At 44.2% G+C, this 24,254-nt stretch overlaps 29 non-coding genes across 29 annotated transcripts; all 29 read right to left on the bottom strand.

Annotated features, from left to right (window-relative positions):
- Positions 1–757: 757 nt before the first annotated feature.
- TRNAS-CGA (transfer RNA serine (anticodon CGA)) lies at positions 758–839 on the bottom strand. The gene has a single exon. It is a non-coding gene; the product is annotated as a tRNA-Ser (tRNA).
- Positions 840–1,382: 543 nt separating this feature from the next.
- Positions 1,383–1,464, bottom strand: TRNAS-UGA (transfer RNA serine (anticodon UGA)). Its single transcript has one exon. It is a non-coding gene; the product is annotated as a tRNA-Ser (tRNA).
- A 541-nt stretch (positions 1,465–2,005) lies between these two features.
- TRNAS-UGA (transfer RNA serine (anticodon UGA)) lies at positions 2,006–2,087 on the bottom strand. Its single transcript has one exon. It is a non-coding gene; the product is annotated as a tRNA-Ser (tRNA).
- A 544-nt stretch (positions 2,088–2,631) lies between these two features.
- TRNAS-UGA (transfer RNA serine (anticodon UGA)) lies at positions 2,632–2,713 on the bottom strand. Its single transcript has one exon. It is a non-coding gene; the product is annotated as a tRNA-Ser (tRNA).
- Positions 2,714–3,254: 541 nt separating this feature from the next.
- Positions 3,255–3,336, bottom strand: TRNAS-UGA (transfer RNA serine (anticodon UGA)). Its single transcript has one exon. It is a non-coding gene; the product is annotated as a tRNA-Ser (tRNA).
- A 534-nt stretch (positions 3,337–3,870) lies between these two features.
- On the bottom strand, positions 3,871–3,952 carry TRNAS-UGA (transfer RNA serine (anticodon UGA)). The gene has a single exon. It is a non-coding gene; the product is annotated as a tRNA-Ser (tRNA).
- A 540-nt stretch (positions 3,953–4,492) lies between these two features.
- TRNAS-UGA (transfer RNA serine (anticodon UGA)) lies at positions 4,493–4,574 on the bottom strand. The gene has a single exon. It is a non-coding gene; the product is annotated as a tRNA-Ser (tRNA).
- A 541-nt stretch (positions 4,575–5,115) lies between these two features.
- On the bottom strand, positions 5,116–5,197 carry TRNAS-UGA (transfer RNA serine (anticodon UGA)). The gene has a single exon. It is a non-coding gene; the product is annotated as a tRNA-Ser (tRNA).
- Positions 5,198–6,367: 1,170 nt separating this feature from the next.
- On the bottom strand, positions 6,368–6,449 carry TRNAS-UGA (transfer RNA serine (anticodon UGA)). Its single transcript has one exon. It is a non-coding gene; the product is annotated as a tRNA-Ser (tRNA).
- Positions 6,450–7,612: 1,163 nt separating this feature from the next.
- Positions 7,613–7,694, bottom strand: TRNAS-UGA (transfer RNA serine (anticodon UGA)). The gene has a single exon. It is a non-coding gene; the product is annotated as a tRNA-Ser (tRNA).
- A 540-nt stretch (positions 7,695–8,234) lies between these two features.
- On the bottom strand, positions 8,235–8,316 carry TRNAS-CGA (transfer RNA serine (anticodon CGA)). The gene has a single exon. It is a non-coding gene; the product is annotated as a tRNA-Ser (tRNA).
- Positions 8,317–9,475: 1,159 nt separating this feature from the next.
- On the bottom strand, positions 9,476–9,557 carry TRNAS-UGA (transfer RNA serine (anticodon UGA)). The gene has a single exon. It is a non-coding gene; the product is annotated as a tRNA-Ser (tRNA).
- Positions 9,558–10,097: 540 nt separating this feature from the next.
- Positions 10,098–10,179, bottom strand: TRNAS-UGA (transfer RNA serine (anticodon UGA)). The gene has a single exon. It is a non-coding gene; the product is annotated as a tRNA-Ser (tRNA).
- A 534-nt stretch (positions 10,180–10,713) lies between these two features.
- TRNAS-UGA (transfer RNA serine (anticodon UGA)) lies at positions 10,714–10,795 on the bottom strand. Its single transcript has one exon. It is a non-coding gene; the product is annotated as a tRNA-Ser (tRNA).
- A 540-nt stretch (positions 10,796–11,335) lies between these two features.
- On the bottom strand, positions 11,336–11,417 carry TRNAS-CGA (transfer RNA serine (anticodon CGA)). The gene has a single exon. It is a non-coding gene; the product is annotated as a tRNA-Ser (tRNA).
- Positions 11,418–11,958: 541 nt separating this feature from the next.
- Positions 11,959–12,040, bottom strand: TRNAS-UGA (transfer RNA serine (anticodon UGA)). Its single transcript has one exon. It is a non-coding gene; the product is annotated as a tRNA-Ser (tRNA).
- A 1,170-nt stretch (positions 12,041–13,210) lies between these two features.
- Positions 13,211–13,292, bottom strand: TRNAS-UGA (transfer RNA serine (anticodon UGA)). The gene has a single exon. It is a non-coding gene; the product is annotated as a tRNA-Ser (tRNA).
- A 1,785-nt stretch (positions 13,293–15,077) lies between these two features.
- Positions 15,078–15,159, bottom strand: TRNAS-CGA (transfer RNA serine (anticodon CGA)). Its single transcript has one exon. It is a non-coding gene; the product is annotated as a tRNA-Ser (tRNA).
- Positions 15,160–16,318: 1,159 nt separating this feature from the next.
- On the bottom strand, positions 16,319–16,400 carry TRNAS-UGA (transfer RNA serine (anticodon UGA)). Its single transcript has one exon. It is a non-coding gene; the product is annotated as a tRNA-Ser (tRNA).
- Positions 16,401–17,559: 1,159 nt separating this feature from the next.
- On the bottom strand, positions 17,560–17,641 carry TRNAS-UGA (transfer RNA serine (anticodon UGA)). The gene has a single exon. It is a non-coding gene; the product is annotated as a tRNA-Ser (tRNA).
- Positions 17,642–18,182: 541 nt separating this feature from the next.
- Positions 18,183–18,264, bottom strand: TRNAS-AGA (transfer RNA serine (anticodon AGA)). The gene has a single exon. It is a non-coding gene; the product is annotated as a tRNA-Ser (tRNA).
- Positions 18,265–19,432: 1,168 nt separating this feature from the next.
- Positions 19,433–19,514, bottom strand: TRNAS-UGA (transfer RNA serine (anticodon UGA)). The gene has a single exon. It is a non-coding gene; the product is annotated as a tRNA-Ser (tRNA).
- A 540-nt stretch (positions 19,515–20,054) lies between these two features.
- On the bottom strand, positions 20,055–20,136 carry TRNAL-CAA (transfer RNA leucine (anticodon CAA)). Its single transcript has one exon. It is a non-coding gene; the product is annotated as a tRNA-Leu (tRNA).
- Positions 20,137–20,677: 541 nt separating this feature from the next.
- Positions 20,678–20,759, bottom strand: TRNAL-CAA (transfer RNA leucine (anticodon CAA)). The gene has a single exon. It is a non-coding gene; the product is annotated as a tRNA-Leu (tRNA).
- Positions 20,760–21,301: 542 nt separating this feature from the next.
- On the bottom strand, positions 21,302–21,383 carry TRNAS-UGA (transfer RNA serine (anticodon UGA)). The gene has a single exon. It is a non-coding gene; the product is annotated as a tRNA-Ser (tRNA).
- Positions 21,384–21,924: 541 nt separating this feature from the next.
- TRNAS-CGA (transfer RNA serine (anticodon CGA)) lies at positions 21,925–22,006 on the bottom strand. Its single transcript has one exon. It is a non-coding gene; the product is annotated as a tRNA-Ser (tRNA).
- A 545-nt stretch (positions 22,007–22,551) lies between these two features.
- On the bottom strand, positions 22,552–22,633 carry TRNAS-UGA (transfer RNA serine (anticodon UGA)). Its single transcript has one exon. It is a non-coding gene; the product is annotated as a tRNA-Ser (tRNA).
- Positions 22,634–23,183: 550 nt separating this feature from the next.
- On the bottom strand, positions 23,184–23,265 carry TRNAS-CGA (transfer RNA serine (anticodon CGA)). Its single transcript has one exon. It is a non-coding gene; the product is annotated as a tRNA-Ser (tRNA).
- A 544-nt stretch (positions 23,266–23,809) lies between these two features.
- TRNAS-UGA (transfer RNA serine (anticodon UGA)) lies at positions 23,810–23,891 on the bottom strand. The gene has a single exon. It is a non-coding gene; the product is annotated as a tRNA-Ser (tRNA).
- Positions 23,892–24,254: the final 363 nt, after the last annotated feature.

Here is a 24,254-nt window from a genome sequence, read left to right as displayed (position 1 = left end):
GCTCACGTCAAACCAATGTTTACATCTAGTTTGAGTTTTTGCCGTTTAACTCTGTGACTTGATGAGGATTGCATAACAAGAAGTGAACATTTACTTAACTAAACCAAATGGGGTTCATGCAAAATCTCATGACGCTGCAAGCAGGATTCAAACCTCAGCTAGGAAACCCCATTGGATTTCAAGTCCACGCCTTAACCACTCGGCATTCGCAGCTGCGTGAGTATGATGTCACTGTTGTCGTATACGAGCCATGCGCTGCTCACATCAGGCCGACACCTAAAAATTAAAGTAACGGAAGGACGGGACACGTACCAGCAGTGCTCTGTCTCCCTCACTTATTTCGCATGCTTTCATACAATTAATAAAAATAGCAACACGCATCACTCAAAGTGAGTGACAGGGCACAGATGAGCGGTAATCAATCACTGCACATTCTTACCCTCTTTTCGCTATATTACGGTGCTGGGAATGGGCCCTTAAGAGTACTCAGAAAGAGTCCAAAAGCCTAAACAAGACACGCTTCATAAAAAAATAATCACTCTTTTCCTGACTTGTCTAGATCAGGCAGGACAGGTCCAGACTACAAACCCTTCCTACCCACCTGCTCTCTAAAACACTTCCTGGGTGTTGAAATTGTCTTAATGTTTACATTTAGTTAGAGTTTTTGCTGTTTAACTCTGTGACTTGATGAGGATTGCGTAACGAGAAGTGAACATTTCCTTAACAAACCAAATGGTGTTCATGCAAAATTGGACAACACTGCAAGCAGGATTCGAACCTGCGCAGGGAAACCCCATTGAATTTCGAGTCCAACACCTTAACCACTCGGCCATCGCAGCTCCATGAGTATGATGTCACTTTTGTAGTATATGAACCATGCGCTGCTCACGTCAGGACGAGACCTAAAAAAGAAAGTAACGGAAGGACAGGACACGTACCAGCAGTGCTCTGTCTCCCTCACTTATTTCGCATGCTTTCATACAATTAATAAAAATAGCAACACGTATCACTCAAAGTGAGTGACAGGGCACAGATGAGCGGTAATCATTCACTGCACATTTCTACCCTCTTTTCCCTATATTACGGCGGTGGCAACGGGCCCTTAAGTGTACTCAGAAAGAGTCCAAAAGCCTAAACAAGACACGCTTCATAAAAAAAATTACTCTTTTCCTGACTTGTCTAGATCAGGCAGGACAGGTCCAGACTACAAACCCTTCCTAGCCAACTGCTCTCTAAAACACTTCCTGGGTGTAGAAATTGTCTCAATGTTTACATCTAGTTTGCGTTTTTGCCGTTTAACTCTGTGACTTGATGAGAATTGCATAACGAGAAGTGAACATTTAATTAACTAAACCAAATGGTGTTCATGCAAAATCTCATGACACTGCAAGCAGGATTTGAACCTAAGCGGGGAAACCCCATTGGATCTCAAGTCCAACGCCTTAACCACTCGGCCATCACAGCTGCAAGAGTATGATGTCACTGTTGTCGTATACGAGCCATGCGCTGCTCACATCAGGCTGAGACCTAAAAATGAAAGTAACGGAAGGACGGGACACGTACCAGCAGTGCCCTGTCTCCCTCACTTATTTCACATGCTTTCATACAATTAATAAAAATAGCAACACGCATCACTCAAAGTGAGTGACAGGGCACAGATGAGCGGTAATCAATCACTGCACATTCCTACCCTCTTTTCCCTATATTACGGTGCTGGGAATGGGCCCTTAAGAGTACTCAGAAAGAGTCCAAATTCCTAAAGAAGACACGTTACATAAAAGAATTACTCTTTTTGTTACTCGTCATGATCAAGCAGGACAGGTCCAGACTACGAACCCTTCCGAACCACCTGCTATCTAAAACACTTCCTGAGTGTTGAAATTGTCTTACTGTTTACACTTAGTTTGAATTTTTGCTGTTTAACTCTGTGACTTGATGAGGATTGACTAACGAGAAGTGTGCATTTCCTTAACAAACCAAATGGTGTTTATGCAAAATGGCACGACGCTGCAAGCAGGATTCGAACCTGCGCGGGTAAACCCCATTGGATTTCAAGTCCAACGCCTTAACCACTCGGCCATCGCAGCTCCATGAGAATGATGTCACTGTTGTCGTATATGAGCCATGCGCTGCTCACCTCAGACCGAGACCTAAAAAAGTAAAGTAACTGAAGGACGGGGCAGGTACCAGCAGTGCTCTGTTGCCCTCACTTATTTCGCTTGCTTTCATACAATTAATAAAAATAGCAACATGTATCACTCAAAGTGAGTGACAGGGCACAGATGAGCAGTAATCAATCACTGCGCATTTCTACCCTCTTTTCCCTATATTACGGCGGTGGCAACGGGCCTTTAAGTGTACTCAGAAAGAGTCCAAAAGCCTAAACAAGACACGCTTCATAAAAAAAATTACTCTTTTCCTGACTTGTCTAGATCAGGCAGGACAGGTCCAGACTACAAACCCTTCCTAGCCACCTGCTCTCTAAAACACTTCCTGGGTGTAGAAATTGTCTCAATGTTTACATCTAGTTTGCGTTTTTGCCGTTTAACTCTGTGACTTGATGAGGATTGCATAACGAGAAGTGAACATTTAATTAACTAAACCAAATGGTGTTCATGCAAAATCTCATGACACTGCAAGCAGGATTCGAACCTAAGCGGGGAAACCCAATTGGATCTCAAGTCCAATGCCTTAACCACTCGGCCATCACAGCTGCGAGAGTATGATGTCACTGTTGTCGTATACGAGCCATGCGCTGCTCACATCAGGCTGAGACCTAAAAATTAAAGTAACGGAAGGACGGGACACGTACCAGCAGTGCCCTGTCTCCCTCACTTATTTTGCATGCTTTCATACAATTAATAAAAATAGCAACACGCATCACTCAAAGTGAGTGAAAGGGCACAGATGAGCGGTAATCAATCACTGCACATTTCTGCCCTCTTTTCCCTGTATTACGGCGCTGTGAATGGGCCCTTAAGAGTACTCAGAAAGAGTCCAAAAGCCTAAACAAGACACGCTACATAAAAAAATTTACTCTTTTCGTGACTTGTCAAGATCAGGCAGGACAGGTCCAGACTACGAACCCTTCCGAACCACCTGCTCTCTAAAAACTTCCTGAGTGTTGAAATTGTCTTAATGTTTACATTTAGTTTGAGTTTTTGCTGTTTAACTCTGTGACTTGATGAGGATTGACTAACGAGAAGTGAACATTTCCTTAACAAACCAAATGGTGTTCATGCAATATCACACGATGCTGCAAGCAGGATTCGAACCTGGGCAGGGAAACCCCATTGGATTTCAGGTCCAACGCCTTAACCACTCGGCCGTCGCAGCTCCATGAGTATGATGTCACTGTTGTCGTATACGAGCCATGCGCTGCTCAAGTCAGACCGAGACCTACAAAATAAAGCAACGGAAGGACGGGGCAGGTACCAGCAGTGCCCTGTTGCCCTCACTTATTTTGCATGCTTTGATACAATTAATAAAAATAGCAACACGCATCACTCAAAGTGAGTGACAGGGCACAGATGAGCGGTAATCAATCACTGCACATTTCTACCCTATTTTCCCTATATTACGGCGCTGGGAATGGGCCCTTAAGAGTACTCAGAAAGAGTCCAAAAGCCTAAACAAGACACGCTACATGAAAAAATTACTATTATTGTGACTCATCAAGATCAGGCAGGACAGGTCCAGACTACGAACCCTTCCGAACCACCTGCTCTCTAAAAACTTCCTGAGTGTTGAAATTGTCTTAATGTTTACATTTAGTTTTTGCTGTTTAACTCTGTGACTTGATGAGGATTGACTAACGAGAAGTGAACATTTCCTTAACAAACCAAATGGTGTTCATGCAATATCACACGATGCTGCAAGCAGGATTTGAACCTGGGCAGGGAAACCCCTTTGGATTTCAGGTCCAACGCCTTAACCACTCGGCCGTCGCAGCTCCATGAGTATGATGTCACTGTTGTCGTATACGAGCCATGCGCTGCTCAAGTCAGACCGAGACCTACAAAATAAAGCAACGGAAGGACGGGGCAGGTACCAGCAGTGCCCTGTTGCCCTCACTTATTTCGCATGCTTTGATACAATTAATAAAAATAGCAACACGCAACACTCAAAGTGAGTGACAGGGCACAGATGAGCGGTAATCAATCACTGCACATTTCTACCCTATTTTCCCTATATTACGGCGCTGGGAATGGGCCCTTAAGAGTACTCAGAAAGAGTCCAAAAGCTAAACAAGACACGCCACATGAAAAAATTACTCTTTTTGTCACTTGTCAAGATCAGGCAGGACAGGTCCAGACTACGAACCCTTCCGAACCACCTGCTCTCTAAAACACTTCCTGAGTGTTGAAATTGTCTTAATGTTTACATTTAGTTTGATTTTTTGCTGTTTAACTCTGTGACTTGATGAGGATTGACTAACGAGAAGTGAACATTTCCTTAACAAACCAAATGGTGTTCATGCAAAATCGCACGTCGCTGCAAGCAGGATTCGAATCTGCGCAGGGAAACCCCATTGGATTTCAAGACCAACGCCTTAACCACTCGGCCATCGCAGCTCCATGAGCATGATGTCACTGTTGTCGTATATGAGCCATGCGCTGCTCACATCAGACCGAGACCTAAAAAATAAAGTAACGGAAGGACGGGGCAGGTACCAGCAGTGCTCTGTTGCCCTCACTTATTTCGCTTGCTTTCATACAATTAATAAAAATAGCAACATGTATCACTCAAAGTGAGTGACAGGGCACAGATGAGCAGTAATCAATCACTGCGCATTTCTACCCTCTTTTCCCTATATTACGGCGCTGGGACCGGGCCCTTAAGTGTACTCAGAAAGAGTCCAAAAGCCTAAACAAGACACGCTACATAAAAAAATTACTCTTTTCGTGACTTGTCAAGATCAGGCAGGACAGGTCCAGACTACGAACCCTTCCGAACCACCTGCTCTCTAAAACACTTCCTGAGTGTTGAAATTGTCTTAATGTTTACATTTAGTTTGAGTTTTTGCTGTTTAACTCGGTGACTTGATGAGGATTGTGTAACGAGAAGTGAACATTTCCTTAACAAACCAAATGGTGTTAATGCAAAATTGTACGACGCTGCAAGCAGGATTCGAACCTGCGCAGGGAAACCCCACTGAATTTCAAGTCCAATGCCTTAACCACTCGGCCATCGCAGCTCCATGAGTATGATGTCACTGTTGTTGTATATGAGCCATGCGCTGCTCACGTCAGGCCGAGACCTAAAAAATAAAGTAACATAAGGACGGGGCAGGAACCAGCAGTGCCCTGTTGCCCTCACTTATTTCACATGCTTTCATACAATTAATAAAAATAGCAACACGTATCACTCAAAGTGAGTGACAGGGCACAGATGAGCAGTAATCAACCACTGCGCATTTCTACCCTCTTTTCCCTATATTACGGCGGTGGCAACGGGCCCTTAAGTGTACTCAGAAAGAGTCCAAAAGCCTAACCAAGACACGCTTCATGAAAAAAAAATTACTCTTTTCGTGACTTGTCTAGATCAGGCAGGACAGGTCCAGACTACGAACCCTTCCGAGCCACCTGCTCTGTAAAACACTTCCTGGGTGTAGAAATTGTCTCAATGTTTACATCTAGTTTGAGTTTTTGCCGTTTAACTCTGTGACTTGAAGAGGACTGCATAACGAGAAGTGAACATTTACTTAACTAAACTAAATGGTGTTAATGCAAAATATCATGACACTGCAAGCAGGATTCGAAACTACGCGGTGAAACCCCATTGAATTTCAAGTCCAACACCTTACTCACTCGGCCATCGCAGCTGCATGTGTATGACGTCACTGTTGTCGTATACGAGCCATGCGCTGCTCACGTCAGGCCGAGACCTAAAAACTTAAAGTAACGGAAGGACGGGGCATGTACCTGCAGTGCCCTGTCTCCCTCACTTATTTCGCATGCTTTCATCCAATTAATAAAAATAGCGACACGCATCACTCAAAGTAAGTGAAAGGGCACAGATGAGCGGTAATCAATCACTGTACATTTCTGCTCTCTTTTCCCTGTATTACGGCGCTGGGAATGGGCCCTTAAGTGTACTCAGAAAGAGTCCAAAAGCCTAAACAAGACACGCTACATAAAAAAATTACTCTTTTCGAGACTCGTCTAGATCAGGCAGGACAGGACCAGACTACGAACCCTTCCGAGTAACCTGCTCTCTAAAACACTTCCTGGGTGTGGAAATTGTCTCAATATTTACATCTAGTTTTTGTTTTTGCCGTTTAACTTTGTGACTTGATGAGGATTGCATAACAAGAAGTGAACATTTACTTAACTAAACCAAATGGTATTCATGCAAAATCTCATGACGCTGCAAGCAGGATTCGAACCTACGCAGGGAAACCCCGTTGGATTTCAAGTCCAACACCTTAAACACTCGGCCATTGCAGCTGCATGAGTATGATGTCACTGTTGTCGTATACGAGTCATGCACTGATCACGTCAGGCCGAGACCTAAAAATTAAAGTTACGGAAGGACGGGGCACAAACCAGCAGTGCCCTGTCTCCCTCACTTATTTCGCATGCTTTGATACAATTAATAAAAATAGCAACACGCATCACTCAAAGTGAGTGACAGGGCACAGATGAGCGGTACTCAATCACTGCACATTTCTACCCTCTTTTCCCTATATTACGGCGCTGTGAATGGGCCCTTAAGAGTACTCAGAAAGAGTCCAAAAGCCTAAACAAGACACGCTACATAAAAAAATTTACTCTTTTTGGGACTCGTCAAGATCAGGCAGGACAGGTCCAGACTACGAACCCTTCCGAACCACCTGCTCTCTAAAAACTTCCTGAGTGTTGAAATTGTCTTAATGTTTACATTTAGTTTGAGTTTTTGCTGTTTAACTCTGTGACTTGATGAGGATTGACTAACGAGAAGTGAACATTTCCTTAACAAACCAAATGGTGTTCATGCAAAATCGCACGATGCTGCAAACAGGATTCAAACCTGCACAGGGAAACCCCATTGTATTTCAGTTCCAACGCCTTAACCACTCGGCCGTCGCACCTCCATGAGTATGATGTCACTGTTGTCGTATACGAGCCATGCGCTGCTCAAGTCAGACCGAGACCTACAAAATAAAGCAACGGAAGGACGGGGCAGGTACCAGCAGTGCCCTGTTGCCCTCACTTATTTTGCATGCTTTGATACAATTAATAAAAATAGCAACACGCATCACTCAAAGTGAGTGACAGGGCACAGATGAGCGGTAATCAATCACTGCACATTTCTACCCTATTTTCCCTATATTACGGCGCTGGGAATGGGCCCTTAAGAGTACTCAGAAAGAGTCCAAAAGCCTAAACAAGACACGCTACATGAAAAAATTACTCTTTTTGTGACTCGTCAAGATCAGGCAGGACAGGTCCAGACTACGAACCCTTCCGAACCACCTGCTCTCTAAAAACTTCCTGAGTGTTGAAATTGTCTTAATGTTTACATTTAGTTTTAGTTTTTGCTGTTTAACTCTGTGACTTGATGAGGATTGACTAACGAGAAGTGAACATTTCCTTAACAAACCCAATGGTGTTCATGCAATATCGCACGATGCTACAAGCAGGATTCGAACCTGGGCAGGGAAACCACATTGGATTTCAGGTCCAACGCCTTAACCACTCGGCCGTCGCAGCTCCATGAGTATGATGTCACTGTTGTCGTATACGAGCCATGCGCTGCTCAAGTCAGACCGAGACCTACAAAATAAAGCAACGGAAGGACGGGGCAGGTACCAGCAGTGCCCTGTTGCCCTCACTTATTTCGCATGCTTTGATACAATTAATAAAAATAGCAACACGCAACACTCAAAGTGAGCGACAGGGCACAGATGAGCGGTAATCAATCACTGCACATTTCTACCCTATTTTCCCTATATTACGGCGCTGGGAATGGGCCCTTAAGAGTACTCAGAAAGAGTCCAAAAGCTAAACAAGACACGCCACATGAAAAAATTACTCTTTTTGTCACTTGTCAAGATCAGGCAGGACAGGTCCAGACTACGAACCCTTCCGAACCACCTGCTCTCTAAAACACTTCCTGAGTGTTGAAATTGTCTTAATGTTTACATTTAGTTTGATTTTTTGCTGTTTAACTCTGTGACTTGATGAGGATTGACTAACGAGAAGTGAACATTTCCTTAACAAACCAAATGGTGTTCATGCAAAATCACACATCGCTGCAAGCAGGATTCGAACCTGCGCAGGGAAACCCCATTGGATTTCGAGTCCAACGCCTTAACCACTCGGCCATCGCAGCTCCATGAGCATGATGTCACTGTTGTCGTATATGAGCCATGCGCTGCTCACATCAGACCGAGACCTAAAAAATAAAGTAATGGAAGGACGGGGCAGGTACCAGCAGTGCTCTGTTGCCCTCACTTATTTCACTTGCTTTCATACAATTAATAAAAATAGCAACACGTATCACTCAAAGTGAGTGACAGGGCACAGATGAGCAGTAATCAATCACTGCGCATTTCTACCCTCTTTTCCCTATATTACGGCGCTGGGACCGGGCCCTTAAGTGTACTCAGAAAGAGTCCAAAAGCCTAAACTAGACACGCTTCATAAAAAAAATTACTCTTTTTGTGACTTGTCTAGATCAGGCAGGACAGGTCCAGACTACGAACCCTTCCGAGCCACCTGCTCTGTAAAACACTTCCTGGGTGTAGAAAGTGTCTCAATGTTTACATCTAGTTTGAGTTTTTGCCGTTTAACTCTGTGACTTGAAGAGGACTGCATAACGAGAAGTGAACATTTACTTAACTAAACTAAATGGTGTTAATGCAAAATATCATGACATTGCAAGCAGGATTCGAACCTACGCGGTGAAACCCCATTAAATTTCAAGTTCAACACCTTACTCACTCGGCCATCGCAGCTGCATGCGTATGATGTCACTGTTGTCGTATACGAGCCATGCGCAGCTCACGTCAGGCCGAGACCTAAAAACTTAAAGTAACGGAAGGACGGGGCATGTACCAGTCGTGCCATGTCTCCCCTCACTTATTTCGCATGCTTTCATACAATTAATAAAAATAGCAACACGCATCACTCAAAGTGACACAGATGAGCGGTAATCAATCACTGCACATTTCTACCCTATTTTCCCTATATTACGGCACTGGGAATGGGCCCTTAAGAGTACTCAGAAAGCGTCCAAACGCCTAAACAAGACACGCTACATAAAAAAATTACTCTTTTTGTGACTCGTCAAGATCAGGCAGGACAGGTCCAGACTACGAACCCTTTCGAACCACCTGATCTCTAAAACACTTCCTGAGTGTTGAAATTGTCTTAATGTTTACATTTAGTTTGAGTTTTTGCTGTTTAACTCTGTGACTTGATGAGGATTGACTAACGAGAAGTGAACATTTCCTTAACAAACGAAATGGTGTTCATGCAAAATCGCACGATGCTGCCAACAGGATTCGAACCTGCACAGGGAAACCCCAGTGGATTTCAGGTCCAACGCCTTAACCACTCGGCCGTCGCAGCTCCATGAGTATGACGTCACTGTTGTCGTATACGAGCCATGTGCTGCTCAAGTCAGACCGAGACCTACAAAATAAAGCAACGGAAGGACGGGGCAGGTACCAGCAGTGCCCTGTTGCCCTCACTTATTTCGCATGCTTTGATACAATTAATAAAAATAGCAACACGCATCACTCAAAGTGAGTGACAGGGCACAGATGAGCGGTAATCAATCACTGCACATTTCTACCCTATTTTCCCTATATTACGGCGCTGGGAATGGGCCCTTAAGAGTACTCAGAAAGAGTCCAAAAGCCTAAACAAGACACGCCACATAAAAAAATTACTCTTTTTGTGACTCGTCAAGATCAGGCAGGACAGGTCCAGACTACGAACCCTTCCGAACCACCTGCTCTCTAAAAACTTCCTGAGTGTTGAAATTGTCTTAATGTTTACATTTAGTTTGAGTTTTTGCTGTTTAACTCTGTGACTTGATGAGGATTGACTAACGAGAAGTGAACATTTCCTTAACAAACCAAATGGTGTTCATGCAAAATCACACGATGCTGCAAACAGGATTCAAACCTGCACAGGGAAACCCCATTGGATTTCAGGTCCAACGCCTTAACCACTCGGCCGTCGCACCTCCATGAGTATGATGTCACTGTTGTCGTATACGAGCCATGCGCTGCTCAAGTCAGACCGAGACCTACAAAATAAAGCAACGGAAGGACGGGGCAGGTACCAGCAGTGCCCTGTTGCCCTCACTTATTTTGCATGCTTTGATACAATTAATAAAAATAGCAACACGCATCACTCAAAGTGAGTGACAGGGCACAGATGAGCGGTAATCAATCACTGCACATTTCTACCCTATTTTCCCTATATTACGGCGCTGGGAATGGGCCCTTAAGAGTACTCAGAAAGAGTCCAAAAGCCTAAACAAGACACGCTACATGAAAAAATTACTATTTTTGTGACTCATCAAGATCAGGCAGGACAGGTCCAGACTACGAACCCTTCCGAACCACCTGCTCTCTAAAAACTTCCTGAGTGTTGAAATTGTCTTAATGTTTACATTTAGTTTTTGCTGTTTAACTCTGTGACTTGATGAGGATTGACTAACGAGAAGTGAACATTTCCTTAACAAACCAAATGGTGTTCATGCAATATCGCACGATGCTGCAAGCAGGATTCGAACCTGGGCAGGGAAACCCCATTGGATTTCAGGTCCAACGCCTTAACCACTCGGCCGTCGCAGCTCCATGAGTATGATGTCACTGTTGTCGTATACGAGCCATGCGCTGCTCAAGTCAGACCGAGACCTACAAAATAAAGCAACGGAAGGACGGGGCAGGTACCAGCAGTGCCCTGTTGCCCTCACTTATTTCGCATGCTTTGATACAATTAATAAAAATAGCAACACGCAACACTCAAAGTGAGTGACAGGGCACAGATGAGCGGTAATCAATCACTGCACATTTCTACCCTATTTTCCCTATATTACGGCGCTGGGAATGGGCCCTTAAGAGTACTCAGAAAGAGTCCAAAAGCTAAACAAGACACGCCACATGAAAAAATTACTCTTTTTGTCACTTGTCAAGATCAGGCAGGACAGGTCCAGACTACGAACCCTTCCGAACCACCTGCTCTCTAAAACACTTCCTGAGTGTTGAAATTGTCTTAATGTTTACATTTAGTTTGATTTTTTGCTGTTTAACTCTGTGACTTGATGAGGATTGACTAACGAGAAGTGAACATTTCCTTAACAAACCAAATGGTGTTCATGCAAAATCGCACGTCGCTGCAAGCAGGATTCGAATCTGCGCAGGGAAACCCCATTGGATTTCGAGACCAACGCCTTAACCACTCGGCCATCGCAGCTCCATGAGCATGATGTCACTGTTGTCGTATATGAGCCATGCGCTGCTCACATCAGACCGAGACCTAAAAAATAAAGTAACGGAAGGACGGGGCAGGTACCAGCAGTGCTCTGTTGCCCTCACTTATTTCGCTTGCTTTCATACAATTAATAAAAATAGCAACATGTATCACTCAAAGTGAGTGACAGGGCACAGATGAGCAGTAATCAATCACTGCGCATTTCTACCCTCTTTTCCCTATATTACGGCGCTGGGACCGGGCCCTTAAGTGTACTCAGAAAGAGTCCAAAAGCCTAAACAAGACACGCTACATAAAAAAATTACTCTTTTCGTGACTTGTCAAGATCAGGCAGGACAGGTCCAGACTACGAACCCTTCCGAACCACCTGCTCTCTAAAACACTTCCTGAGTGTTGAAATTGTCTTAATGTTTACATTTAGTTTGAGTTTTTGCTGTTTAACTCGGTGACTTGATGAGGATTGTGTAACGAGAAGTGAACATTTCCTTAACAAACCAAATGGTGTTAATGCAAAATTGTACGACGCTGCAAGCAGGATTCGAACCTGCGCAGGGAAACCCCACTGAATTTCAAGTCCAATGCCTTAACCACTCGGCCATCGCAGCTCCATGAGTATAATGTCACTGTTGTTGTATATGAGCCATGCGCTGCTCACGTCAGGCCGAGACCTAAAAAATAAAGTAACATAAGGACGGGGCAGGAACCAGCAGTGCCCTGTTGCCCTCACTTATTTCACATGCTTTCATACAATTAATAAAAATAGCAACACGTATCACTCAAAGTGAGTGACAGGGCACAGATGAGCAGTAATCAACCACTGCGCATTTCTACCCTCTTTTCCCTATATTACGGCGGTGGCAACGGGCCCTTAAGTGTACTCAGAAAGAGTCCAAAAGCCTAACCAAGACACGCTTCATGAAAAAAAAATTACTCTTTTCGTGACTTGTCTAGATCAGGCAGGACAGGTCCAGACTACGAACCCTTCCGAGCCACCTGCTCTGTAAAACACTTCCTGGGTGTAGAAATTGTCTCAATGTTTACATCTAGTTTGAGTTTTTGCCGTTTAACTCTGTGACTTGAAGAGGACTGCATAACGAGAAGTGAACATTTACTTAACTAAACTAAATGGTGTTAATGCAAAATATCATGACACTGCAAGCAGGATTCGAAACTACGCGGTGAAACCCCATTGAATTTCAAGTCCAACACCTTACTCACTCGGCCATCGCAGCTGCATGTGTATGACGTCACTGTTGTCGTATACGAGCCATGCGCTGCTCACGTCAGGCCGAGACCTAAAAACTTAAAGTAACGGAAGGACGGGGCATGTACCTGCAGTGCCCTGTCTCCCTCACTTATTTCGCATGCTTTCATCCAATTAATAAAAATAGCGACACGCATCACTCAAAGTGAGTGAAAGGGCACAGATGAGCGGTAATCAATCACTGTACATTTCTGCTCTCTTTTCCCTGTATTACGGCGCTGGGAATGGGCCCTTAAGTGTACTCAGAAAGAGTCCAAAAGCCTAAACAAGACACGCTACATAAAAAAATTACTCTTTTCGAGACTCGTCTAGATCAGGCAGGACAGGACCAGACTACGAACCCTTCCGAGTAACCTGCTCTCTAAAACACTTCCTGGGTGTGGAAATTGTCTCAATATTTACATCTAGTTTTTGTTTTTGCCGTTTAACTCTGTGACTTGATGAGGATTGCATAACAAGAAGTGAACATTTACTTAACTAAACCAAATGGTATTCATGCAAAATCTCATGACGCTGCAAGCAGGATTCGAACCTACGCAGGGAAACCCCGTTGGATTTCAAGTCCAACACCTTAAACACTCGGCCATTGCAGCTGCATGAGTATGATGTCACTGTTGTCGTATACGAGTCATGCACTGATCACGTCAGGCCGAGACCTAAAAATTAAAGTTACGGAAGGACGGGGCACAAACCAGCAGTGCCCTGTCTCCCTCACTTATTTCGCATGCTTTGATACAATTAATAAAAATAGCAACACGCATCACTCAAAGTGAGTGACAGGGCACAGATGAGCGGTATTCAATCACTGCACATTTCTACCCTCTTTTCCCTATATTACGGCGCTGTGAATGGGCCCTTAAGAGTACTCAGAAAGAGTCCAAAAGCCTAAACAAGACACGCTACATAAAAAAATTTACTCTTTTTGGGACTCGTCAAGATCAGGCAGGACAGGTCCAGACTACGAACCCTTCCGAACCACCTGCTCTCTAAAAACTTCCTGAGTGTTGAAATTGTCTTAATGTTTACATTTAGTTTGAGTTTTTGCTGTTTAACTCTGTGACTTGATGAGGATTGACTAACGAGAAGTGAACATTTCCTTAACAAACCAAATGGTGTTCATGCAAAATCGCACGATGCTGCAAACAGGATTCAAACCTGCACAGGGAAACCCCATTGTATTTCAGTTCCAACGCCTTAACCACTCGGCCGTCGCACCTCCATGAGTATGATGTCACTGTTGTCGTATACGAGCCATGCGCTGCTCAAGTCAGACCGAGACCTACAAAATAAAGCAACGGAAGGACGGGGCAGGTACCAGCAGTGCCCTGTTGCCCTCACTTATTTTGCATGCTTTGATACAATTAATAAAAATAGCAACACGCATCACTCAAAGTGAGTGACAGGGCACAGATGAGCGGTAATCAATCACTGCACATTTCTACCCTATTTTCCCTATATTACGGCGCTGGGAATGGGCCCTTAAGAGTACTCAGAAAGAGTCCAAAAGCCTAAACAAGACACGCTACATGAAAAAATTACTCTTTTTGTGACTCGTCAAGATCAGGCAGGACAGGTCCAGACTACGAACCCTTCCGAACCACCTGCTCTCTAAAAACTTCCTGAGTGTTGAAATTGTCTTAATGTTTACATTTAGTTTTAGTTTTTGCTGTTTAACTCTGTGACTTGATGAGGATTGACTAACGAGAAGTGAACATTTCCTTAACAAACCCAATGGTGTTCATGCAATATCGCACGATGCTGCAAGCAGGATTCGAACCTGGGCAGGGAAACCACATTGGATTTCAGTTCCAACGCTTTAACCACTCGGCCGTCGCAGCTCCATGAGTATGATGTCACTGTTGTCGTATACGAGCCATGCGCTGCTCAAGTCAGACCGAGACCTACAAAATAAAGCAACGGAAGGACGGGGCAGGTACCAGCAGTGCCCTGTTGCCCTCACTTATTTCGCATGCTTTGATACAATTAATAAAAATAGCAACACGCAACACTCAAAGTGAGTGACAGGGCACAGATGAGCGGTAATCAATCACTGCACATTTCTACCCTATTTTCCCTATATTACGGCGCTGGGAATGGGCCCTTAAGAGTACTCAGAAAGAGTCCAAAAGCTAAACAAGACACGCCACATGAAAAAATTACTCTTTTTGTCACTTGTCAAGATCAGGCAGGACAGGTCCAGACTACGAACCCTTCCGAACCACCTGCTCTCTAAAACACTTCCTGAGTGTTGAAATTGTCTTAATGTTTACATTTAGTTTGATTTTTTGCTGTTTAACTCTGTGACTTGATGAGGATTGACTAACGAGAAGTGAACATTTCCTTAACAAACCAAATGGTGTTCATGCAAAATCACACATCGCTGCAAGCAGGATTCGAACCTGCGCAGGGAAACCCCATTGGATTTCGAGTCCAACGCCTTAACCACTCGGCCATCGCAGCTCCATGAGCATGATGTCACTGTTGTCGTATATGAGCCATGCGCTGCTCACATCAGACCGAGACCTAAAAAATAAAGTAATGGAAGGACGGGGCAGGTACCAGCAGTGCTCTGTTGCCCTCACTTATTTCACTTGCTTTCATACAATTAATAAAAATAGCAACACGTATCACTCAAAGTGAGTGACAGGGCACAGATGAGCAGTAATCAATCACTGCGCATTTCTACCCTCTTTTCCCTATATTACGGCGCTGGGACCGGGCCCTTAAGTGTACTCAGAAAGAGTCCAAAAGCCTAAACTAGACACGCTTCATAAAAAAAATTACTCTTTTTGTGACTTGTCTAGATCAGGCAGGACAGGTCCAGACTACGAACCCTTCCGAGCCACCTGCTCTGTAAAACACTTCCTGGGTGTAGAAAGTGTCTCAATGTTTACATCTAGTTTGAGTTTTTGCCGTTTAACTCTGTGACTTGAAGAGGACTGCATAACGAGAAGTGAACATTTACTTAACTAAACTAAATGGTGTTAATGCAAAATATCATGACACTGCAAGCAGGATTCGAACCTACGCGGTGAAACCCCATTAAATTTCAAGTTCAACACCTTACTCACTCGGCCATCGCAGCTGCATGCGTATGATGTCACTGTTGTCGTATACGAGCCATGCGCAGCTCACGTCAGGCCGAGACCTAAAAACTTAAAGTAACGGAAGGACGGGGCATGTACCAGTCGTGCCATGTCTCCCCTCACTTAGTTTGCATGCTTTCATACAATTAATAAAAATAGCAACACGCATCACTCAAAGTGACACAGATGAGCGGTAATCAATCACTGCACATTTCTACCCTATTTTCCCTATATTACGGCACTGGGAATGGGCCCTTAAGAGTACTCAGAAAGCGTCCAAACGCCTAAACAAGACACGCTACATAAAAAAATTACTCTTTTTGTGACTCGTCAAGATCAGGCAGGACAGGTCCAGACTACGAACCCTTTCGAACCACCTGATCTCTAAAACACTTCCTGAGTGTTGAAATTGTCTTAATGTTTACATTTAGTTTGAGTTTTTGCTGTTTAACTCTGTGACTTGATGAGGATTGACTAACGAGAAGTGAACATTTCCTTAACAAACCAAATGGTGTTCATGCAAAATCGCACGATGCTGCCAACAGGATTCGAACCTGCACAGGGAAACCCCATTGGATTTCAGGTCCAACGCCTTAACCACTCGGCCGTCGCAGCTCCATGAGTATGACGTCACTGTTGTCGTATACGAGCCATGTGCTGCTCAAGTCAGACCGAGACCTACAAAATAAAGCAACGGAAGGACGGGGCAGGTACCAGCAGTGCCCTGTTGCCCTCACTTATTTCGCATGCTTTGATACAATTAATAAAAATAGCAACACGCATCACTCAAAGTGAGTGACAGGGCACAGATGAGCGGTAATCAATCACTGCACATTTCTACCCTATTTTCCCTATATTACGGCGCTGGGAATGGGCCCTTAAGAGTACTCAGAAAGAGTCCAAAAGCCTAAACAAGACACGCCACATAAAAAAATTACTCTTTTTGTGACTCGTCAAGATCAGGCAGGACAGGTCCAGACTACGAACCCTTCCGAACCACCTGCTCTCTAAAACACTTCCTGAGTGTTGAAATTGTCTTAATGTTTACATTTAGTTTGAATTTTTGCTGTTGAACTCTGTGACTTGATGAGGATTGACTAACGAGAAGTGAACATTTCCTTAACAAACCAAATGGTGTTCATGCAAAATCACACGTCCCTGCAAGCAGGATTCGAACCTGCGCAGGGAAACCCCATTGGATTTAGAATCCAACGCCTTAACCACTCGGCCATCTCAGCTCCATGAGTATGGTTTCACAGTTGTCGAATATGAGCCATGCGCTGCTCACGTCAAGCCGGGACCTAAAAAATAAAGTAACATAATGACGGGGCAAGAACCAGCAGTGCCCTGTTGCCCTCACTTATTTCACATGCTTTCATACAATTAATAAAAATAGCAACAAGTATCACTCAAAGGGACTGACAGGGCACAGATGAGCGGTAATCAATCACTGCGCATTTCTACCCTCTTTTCCCTATATTACGGCGGTGGCAACGGGCCCTTCAGTGTACTCAGAAAGAGCCCAAAAGCTTCATGCTTCATAAAAAGAAATTACCCTTTTCCTGACTTGTCTAGATCAGGCAGGACAGGTCCAGACTACGAACCCTTCCGAGCCACCTGCTCTCTAAAACACTTCCTGGGTTTGGAAATTGTCTCAATGTTTACATCTAGTTTTTGTTTTCGCCGTTTAACTCTGTGACTTGATGAGGATTGCATAACAAGAAGTGAACATTTACTTAACTAAACCAAATAGTATTCATGCAAAGTCTCATGATGCTGCAAGCAGGATTCGAACCTACGCGGGGAAACCCCATTGGATTTCAAGTTCATCACCTTAACCACTCGGCCATTGCAGCTGCATGAGTATGATGTCACTGTTGTCGTATACGAGCCATGCACTGCTCACGTCAGGCCGAAACCTAAAAATTAAAGTTACGGAAAGACGGGGCACGTACCAGCAGTGCCTTGTCTCCCTCACTTTTTTCGCATGCTTTGATACAATTAATAAAAATAGCAACACGCATCACTCAAAGTGAGTGACAGGGCACAGATGAGCGGTAATCAATCACTGCACATTTCTACCCTATTTTCCCTATATTACGGCGCTGGGAATGGGCCCTTAAGAGTACTCAGAAAGAGTCCAAAAGCCTAAACAAGACACGCTACATAAAAAAATTACTCTTTTTGTGACTCGTCAAGATCAGGCAGGACAGTTCCAGACTACGAACCCTTCCGAACCACCTGATCTCTAAAACACTTCCTGAGTGTTGAAATTGTCTTAATGTTTACATTTAGTTTGAGTTTTTGCTGTTTAACTCTGTGACTTGATGAGGATTGACTAACGAGAAGTGAACATTTCCTTAACAAACCAAATGGTGTTCATGCTAAATCGCACGATGCTGCCAACAGGATTCGAACCTGCACAGGGAAACCCCATTGGATTTCTGGTCCAACGCCTTAACCACTCGGCCGTCGCAGCTCCATGAGTATGATGTCACTGTTGTCGTATACGAGCCATGTGCTGCTCAAGTCAGACCGAGACCTACAAAATAAAGCAACGGAAGGACGGGGCAGGTACCAGCAGTGTCCTGTTGCCCTCACTTATTTCGCATGCTTTGATACAATTAATAAAAAATATCAACACGCATCACTCAAAGTGAGTGACAGGGCACAGATGAGCGGTAATCAATCACTGCACATTTCTACCCTATTTTCCCTATATTACGGCGCTGGGAATGGGCCCTTAAGAGTACTCAGAAAGAGTCCAAAAGCCTAAACAAGACACGCTACATAAAAAAATTACTCTTTTTGTGACTCGTCAAGATCAGGCAGGACAGGTCCACACTACGAACCCTTCCGAACCACCTGCTCTCTAAAACACTTCCTGAGTGTTGAAATTGTCTTAATGTTTACATTTAGTTTGAATTTTTGCTGTTGAACTCTGTGACTTGATGAGGATTGACTAACGAGAAGTGAACATTTCCTTAACAAACCAAATGGTGTTCATGCAAAATCACACGTCCCTGCAAGCAGGATTCGAACCTGAGCAGGGAAACCCCATTGGATTTAGAATCCAACGCCTTAACCACTCGGCCATCTCAGCTCCATGAGTATGGTGTCACAGTTGTCGAATATGAGCCATGCACTGCTCACGTCAGGCCGGGACCTAAAAAATAAAGTAACATAAGGACGGGGCAAGAACCAGCAGTGCCCTGTTGCCCTCACTTATTTCACATGCTTTCATACAATTAATAAAAATAGCAACAAGTATCACTCAAAGGGAGTGACAGGGCACAGATGAGCGGTAATCAATCACTGCGCATTTCTACCCTCTTTTCCCTATATTACGGCGGTGGCAACGGGCCCTTCAGTGTACTCAGAAAGAGCCCAAAAGCCTAAACAAGACATGCTTCATAAAAAGAAATTACTCTTTTCCTGACTTGTCTAGATCAGGCAGGACAGGTCCAGACTACGAACCCTTCCGAGCCACGTGATCTCTAAAACACTTCCTGGGTTTGGAAATTATCTCAATGTTTACATCTAGTTTTTGTTTTCGCCGTTTAACTCTGTGACTTGATGAGGATTGCTTAACAAGAAGTGAACATTTACTTAACTAAACCAAATGGTATTCATGCAAAGTCTCATGACGCTGCAAGCAGGATTCGAACCTACGCGGGGAAACCCCATTGGATTTCAAGTTCATCACCTTAACCACTCGGCCATTGCAGCTGCATGAGTATGATGTTACTGTTGTCGTATACGAGCCATGCACTGCTCCCGTCAGGCCGAGACCTAAAAATTAAAGTTACGGAAAGACGGGGCACGTACCAGCAGTGCCTTGTCTCCCTCACTTTTTTCGCATGCTTTGATACAATTAATAAAATAGCAACACGCATCACTCAAAGTGAGTGACAGGGCACAGATGAGCGGTAATCAATCACTGCACATTGCTACCCTCTTTTCCCTATATTACGGCGCTGTGAGTGGGCCCTTAAGAGTACTCAGAAAGAGTCCAAAAGCCTAAACAAGACACGCTACATAAAAAAATGACTCTTTTAGTGACTCGTCAAGATCAGGCAGGACAGGTCCAGACTATGAACCCTTCCGAACCACCTGCTCTTTTAAACACTTCCTGAGTGTTGAAATTGTCTTAATGTTTACATTTAGTTTGAATTTTTGCTGTTTAACTCTGTGACTTGATGAGGATTGACTAACGAGAAGTGAAAATTTCCTTAACAAACCAAATGGTGTTCATGCAAAATCGCACATCGCTGCAAGCAGGATGCGAACCTGCGCAGGGAAACTCCTTTGGATTTTGAGTCCAACACCTTAACCACTCAGCCATCGCAACTCCATGAGTATGATGTCACTGTTGTCGTATATGAGCCATGCGCTGCTCACGTCAGACCGAGACCTAAAAAATAAAGTAACGGAAGGACGGGGCAGGTACCAGCAGATCTCTGTTTCCCTCACTTATTTTGCTTGCTTTCATACAATTAATAAAAATAGCAACACGTATCACTCAAAGTGAGTGACAGGGCACAGATGAGCAGTAATCAATCACTGCGCATTTCTACCCTCTTTTCCCTATATTACGGCGCTGGGACCGGGCCCTTAAGTGTACTCAGAAAGAGTCCAAAAGCCTAAACAAGACACTCTACATAAAAAAAATTACTCTTTTCGTGACTCGTCATGATCAGGCAGGACAGGTCCAGACTATGAACCCTTCGAACCACCTGCTCTCTAAAACACTTCTTGAGTGTAGAAATTGCCTTAATGTTTACATTTAGTTTCAGTTTTTGCTGTTTAACTCTGTGACTTGATGAGGATTGCGTAATGAGAAGTGAACATTTCCTGAACAAACCAAATGGTGTTCATGCAAAATCACCCGATGCTGCAAGCAGGATTCAAACCTGCACAGGGAAACTCCTTTGGATTTTGAGTCCAACACCTTAACCACTCGGCCATCGCAACTCCATGAGTATGACGTCACTGTTGTCGTATATGAGCCATGCGCTGCTCACGTCAGGCCGAGACCGAAAAAATAAAGTAACATAAGGACGGGGCAGGAACCAGCAGTGCCCTGTTGCCCTCACCTATTTCACATGCTTTCATACAATTAATAAAAATAGCAACACGTATCACTCAAAGTGAGTGACAGGGCACAGATGAGCGGTAATCAATCAATGCGCATTTCTACCCTCTTTTCCCTATATTACGGCGCTGGGAATGGGCCCATAAGTGTACTCAGAAAGAGTCCAAAAGCCTAAACAAAACACGCTACATAAAAAAATTACTCTTTTCGTGACTCGTCTTGATCAGGCAGGACAGGTCCAGACTACGAACCCTTCCGAGCCACCTGCTCTCTAAAACACTTCCTGGGTGTGGAAATTGTCTCAATATTTACATCTAGTTTTTGTTTTTGCCGTTTAACTCTGTGACTTGATGAGGATTGCATAACAAGAAGTGAACATTTACTTAACTAAACCAAACGGTATTCATGCAAAATCTCATGACGCTGCAAGCAGGATTCGAACCTACGCAGGTAAACCCCATTGGATTTCAAGTCCAACGCCTTAACCACTCGGCCATTGCAGCTGCATGAGTATGATGTCACTGTTGTCGTATACGAGCCATGCACTGCTCACGTCAGGCCGAGACCTAAAAATTAAAGTTACGGAAGAACGGGGCACGTACCAGCAGTGCCCTGTCTCCCTCACTTATTTCGAATGCTTTCATACATTTAATAAAAATAGCAACACGCATCACTCAAAGTGAGTGACAGGGCACAGATGAGCGGTAATCAATCACTGCACATTGCTACCCTCTTTTCCCTATATTACGGCGCTGTGAGTGGGCCCTTAGGAGTACTCAGAAAGAGTCCAAAAGCCTAAACAAGACACGCTACATAAAAAAAATTACTCTTTTTGGGACTCGTCAAGATCAGGCAGGACAGGTCCAGACTACGAACCCTTCCGAACCACCTGCTCTCTAAAAACTTCCTGAGTGTTGAAATTATCTTAATGTTTACATTTAGTTTGAGTTTTTGCTGTTTAACTCTGTGACTTGATGAGGATTGCGTAACGAGAAGTGAACATTTCCTTAACAAACCAAATGGTGTTCATGCAAAATCACACGTCACTGCAAGCAGGATTCAAACCTGCGCAGGGAAACCCCATTGGATATCGAGTCCAACGCCTTAACCACTCGGCCATCGCAGCTCCATGGATATGATGTCACTGTTGTCGTATATGAGCCATGCGCTGCTCACGTCAGACCGAGACCTAAAAAATAAAGTAACGGAAGTACGGGGTGGGTACCAGCAGTGCTCCCTTTGCCCTCACTTATTTCGCTTGCTTTCATACAATTAAGAAAAATAGCAACACGTATCACTCAAAGTGAGTGACAGGGCACAGATGAGCAGTAATCAATCACTGCGCATTTCTACCCTCTTTTCCCTATATTACGGGGGTGGCAATGGGCCCTTAAGTGTACTCAGAAAGAGTCCAAAAGCCTAACCAAGACACGCTTCATAAAAAAAAATTACTCTTTTCGTGACTTGTCTAGATCAGGCAGGACAGGTCCAGACTATGAACCCTTCCGAGCCACCTGCTCTGTAAAACACTTCCTGGGTGTAGAAATTGTCTCAATGTTTACAACTAGTTTGAGTTTTTGCCGTTTAACTCTGTGACTTGAAGAGGACTGCATAACGAGAAGTGAACATTTACTTAACTAAACCAAATGGTGTTAATGCAAAATCTCATGACGCTGCAAGCAGGATTCGAACCTACGTGGTGAAACCCCATTGAATTTCAAGTCCAACACCTTACCCACTCGGCCATTGCAGCAATCGCAGCTGTATGTGTATGATGTCACTGTTGTCGTATACGAGCCATGCGCTGCTCACGTCAGGCCGAGACCTAAAAACTTTAAGTAACGGAAGGACGGGGCATGTACCAGCAGTGCCCTGTCTCCCTAGCTTATTTCGCATGCTTTCATACAATTAATAAAAATAGCAACACGCATCACTCAAAGTGAGTGAAAGGGCACAGATGAGCGGTAATCAATCACTGCACATTTCTGCCCTCTTTTCCCTGTATTACGGCGCTGTGAATGGGCCCTTAAGAGTACTCAGAAAGAGTCCAAAAGCCTAAACAAGACACGCTACATAAAAAAATTACTCTTTTTGGGACTCGTCAAAATCAGGCAGGACAGGTCCAGACTACGAACCCTTCCGAACCACCTGCTCTCTAAAAACTTCCTGAGTGTTAAAATAGTCTTAATGTTTACATTTAGTTGGAGTTTTTGCTGTTTAACTCGGTGACTTGATGAGGATTGTGTAACGAGAAGTGAACATTTCCTTAACAAACCAAATGGTGTTCATGCAAAATGGTACGACGCTGCAAGCAGGATTCGAACCTGCGCAGGGAAACCCCATTGAATTTCGAGTCCAATGCCTTAACCACTCGGCCATCATAGCTCCATGCGTATGATGTTACTGTTGTCGTATATGAGCCATGCGCTGCTCAAGTCAGGCCGAGACCTAAAAAATAAAGTAACATAAGGACGGGGCAGGAACCAGCAGTGCCCTGTTGCCCTCACTTATTTCACATGCTTTCATACAATTAATAAAAATAGCAACACGTATCACTCGAAGTGAGTGACAGGGCACAGATGAGCAGTAATCAATCACTGCGCATTTCTACCCTCTTTTCCTTATATTACGGCGGTGGCAACGGGCCCTTAAGTGTACTCGGAAAGAGTCCAAAAGTCTAACCAAGACACGCTTCATAAAAAAAAATTACTCTTTTCGTGACTTGTCTAGATCAGGAAGGACAGGTCCAGACTACGAACCCTTCCGAGCCACCTGCTCTGTAAAACACTTCCTGGGTGTAGAAATTGTCTCAATGTTTACATCTAGTTTGAGTTTTTGCCGTTTAACTCTGTGACTTGAAGAGGACTGCATACCGAGAAGTGGACATTTACTTAACTAAACCAAATGGTGTTAATGCAAAATCACATGACGCTGCAAGCAGGATTCGAACCTACGCGGTGAAACCCCATTGAACTTCAAGTCCAACACCTTACCCACTCGGTCATCGCAGCTGCGTGTGTATGATGTCACTGTTGTCGTATACGAGCCATGCGCTGCTCACGTCAGGCCGAGACCTAAAAACTTAAAGTAACGGAAGGACGGGCATGTACCAGCAGTGCCCTGTCTCCCTCACTTATTTCGCATGCTTTCATACAATTAATAAAAATACCAACACGCATCACTCAAAGTGAGTAAAAGGGCACAGATGAGCGGTAATCAATCACTGCACATTTCTGCCCTCTTTTCCCTGTATTACGGCGCTAGGAATGGGCCCTTAAGTGTACTCAGAAAGAGTCCAAAAGCCTAAACAAGACGCGCTACATAAAAAAATTACTCTTTTCGTGACTCGTCTAGATCAGGCAGGACAGGACCAG

The sequence above is a fragment of the Lissotriton helveticus genome, chromosome 11 (genome assembly GCF_964261635.1).
Source record: "Lissotriton helveticus chromosome 11, aLisHel1.1, whole genome shotgun sequence".
Taxonomy (NCBI): domain Eukaryota; kingdom Metazoa; phylum Chordata; class Amphibia; order Caudata; family Salamandridae; genus Lissotriton; species Lissotriton helveticus.
This window is presented reverse-complemented; position numbering and strand designations above follow the sequence as displayed.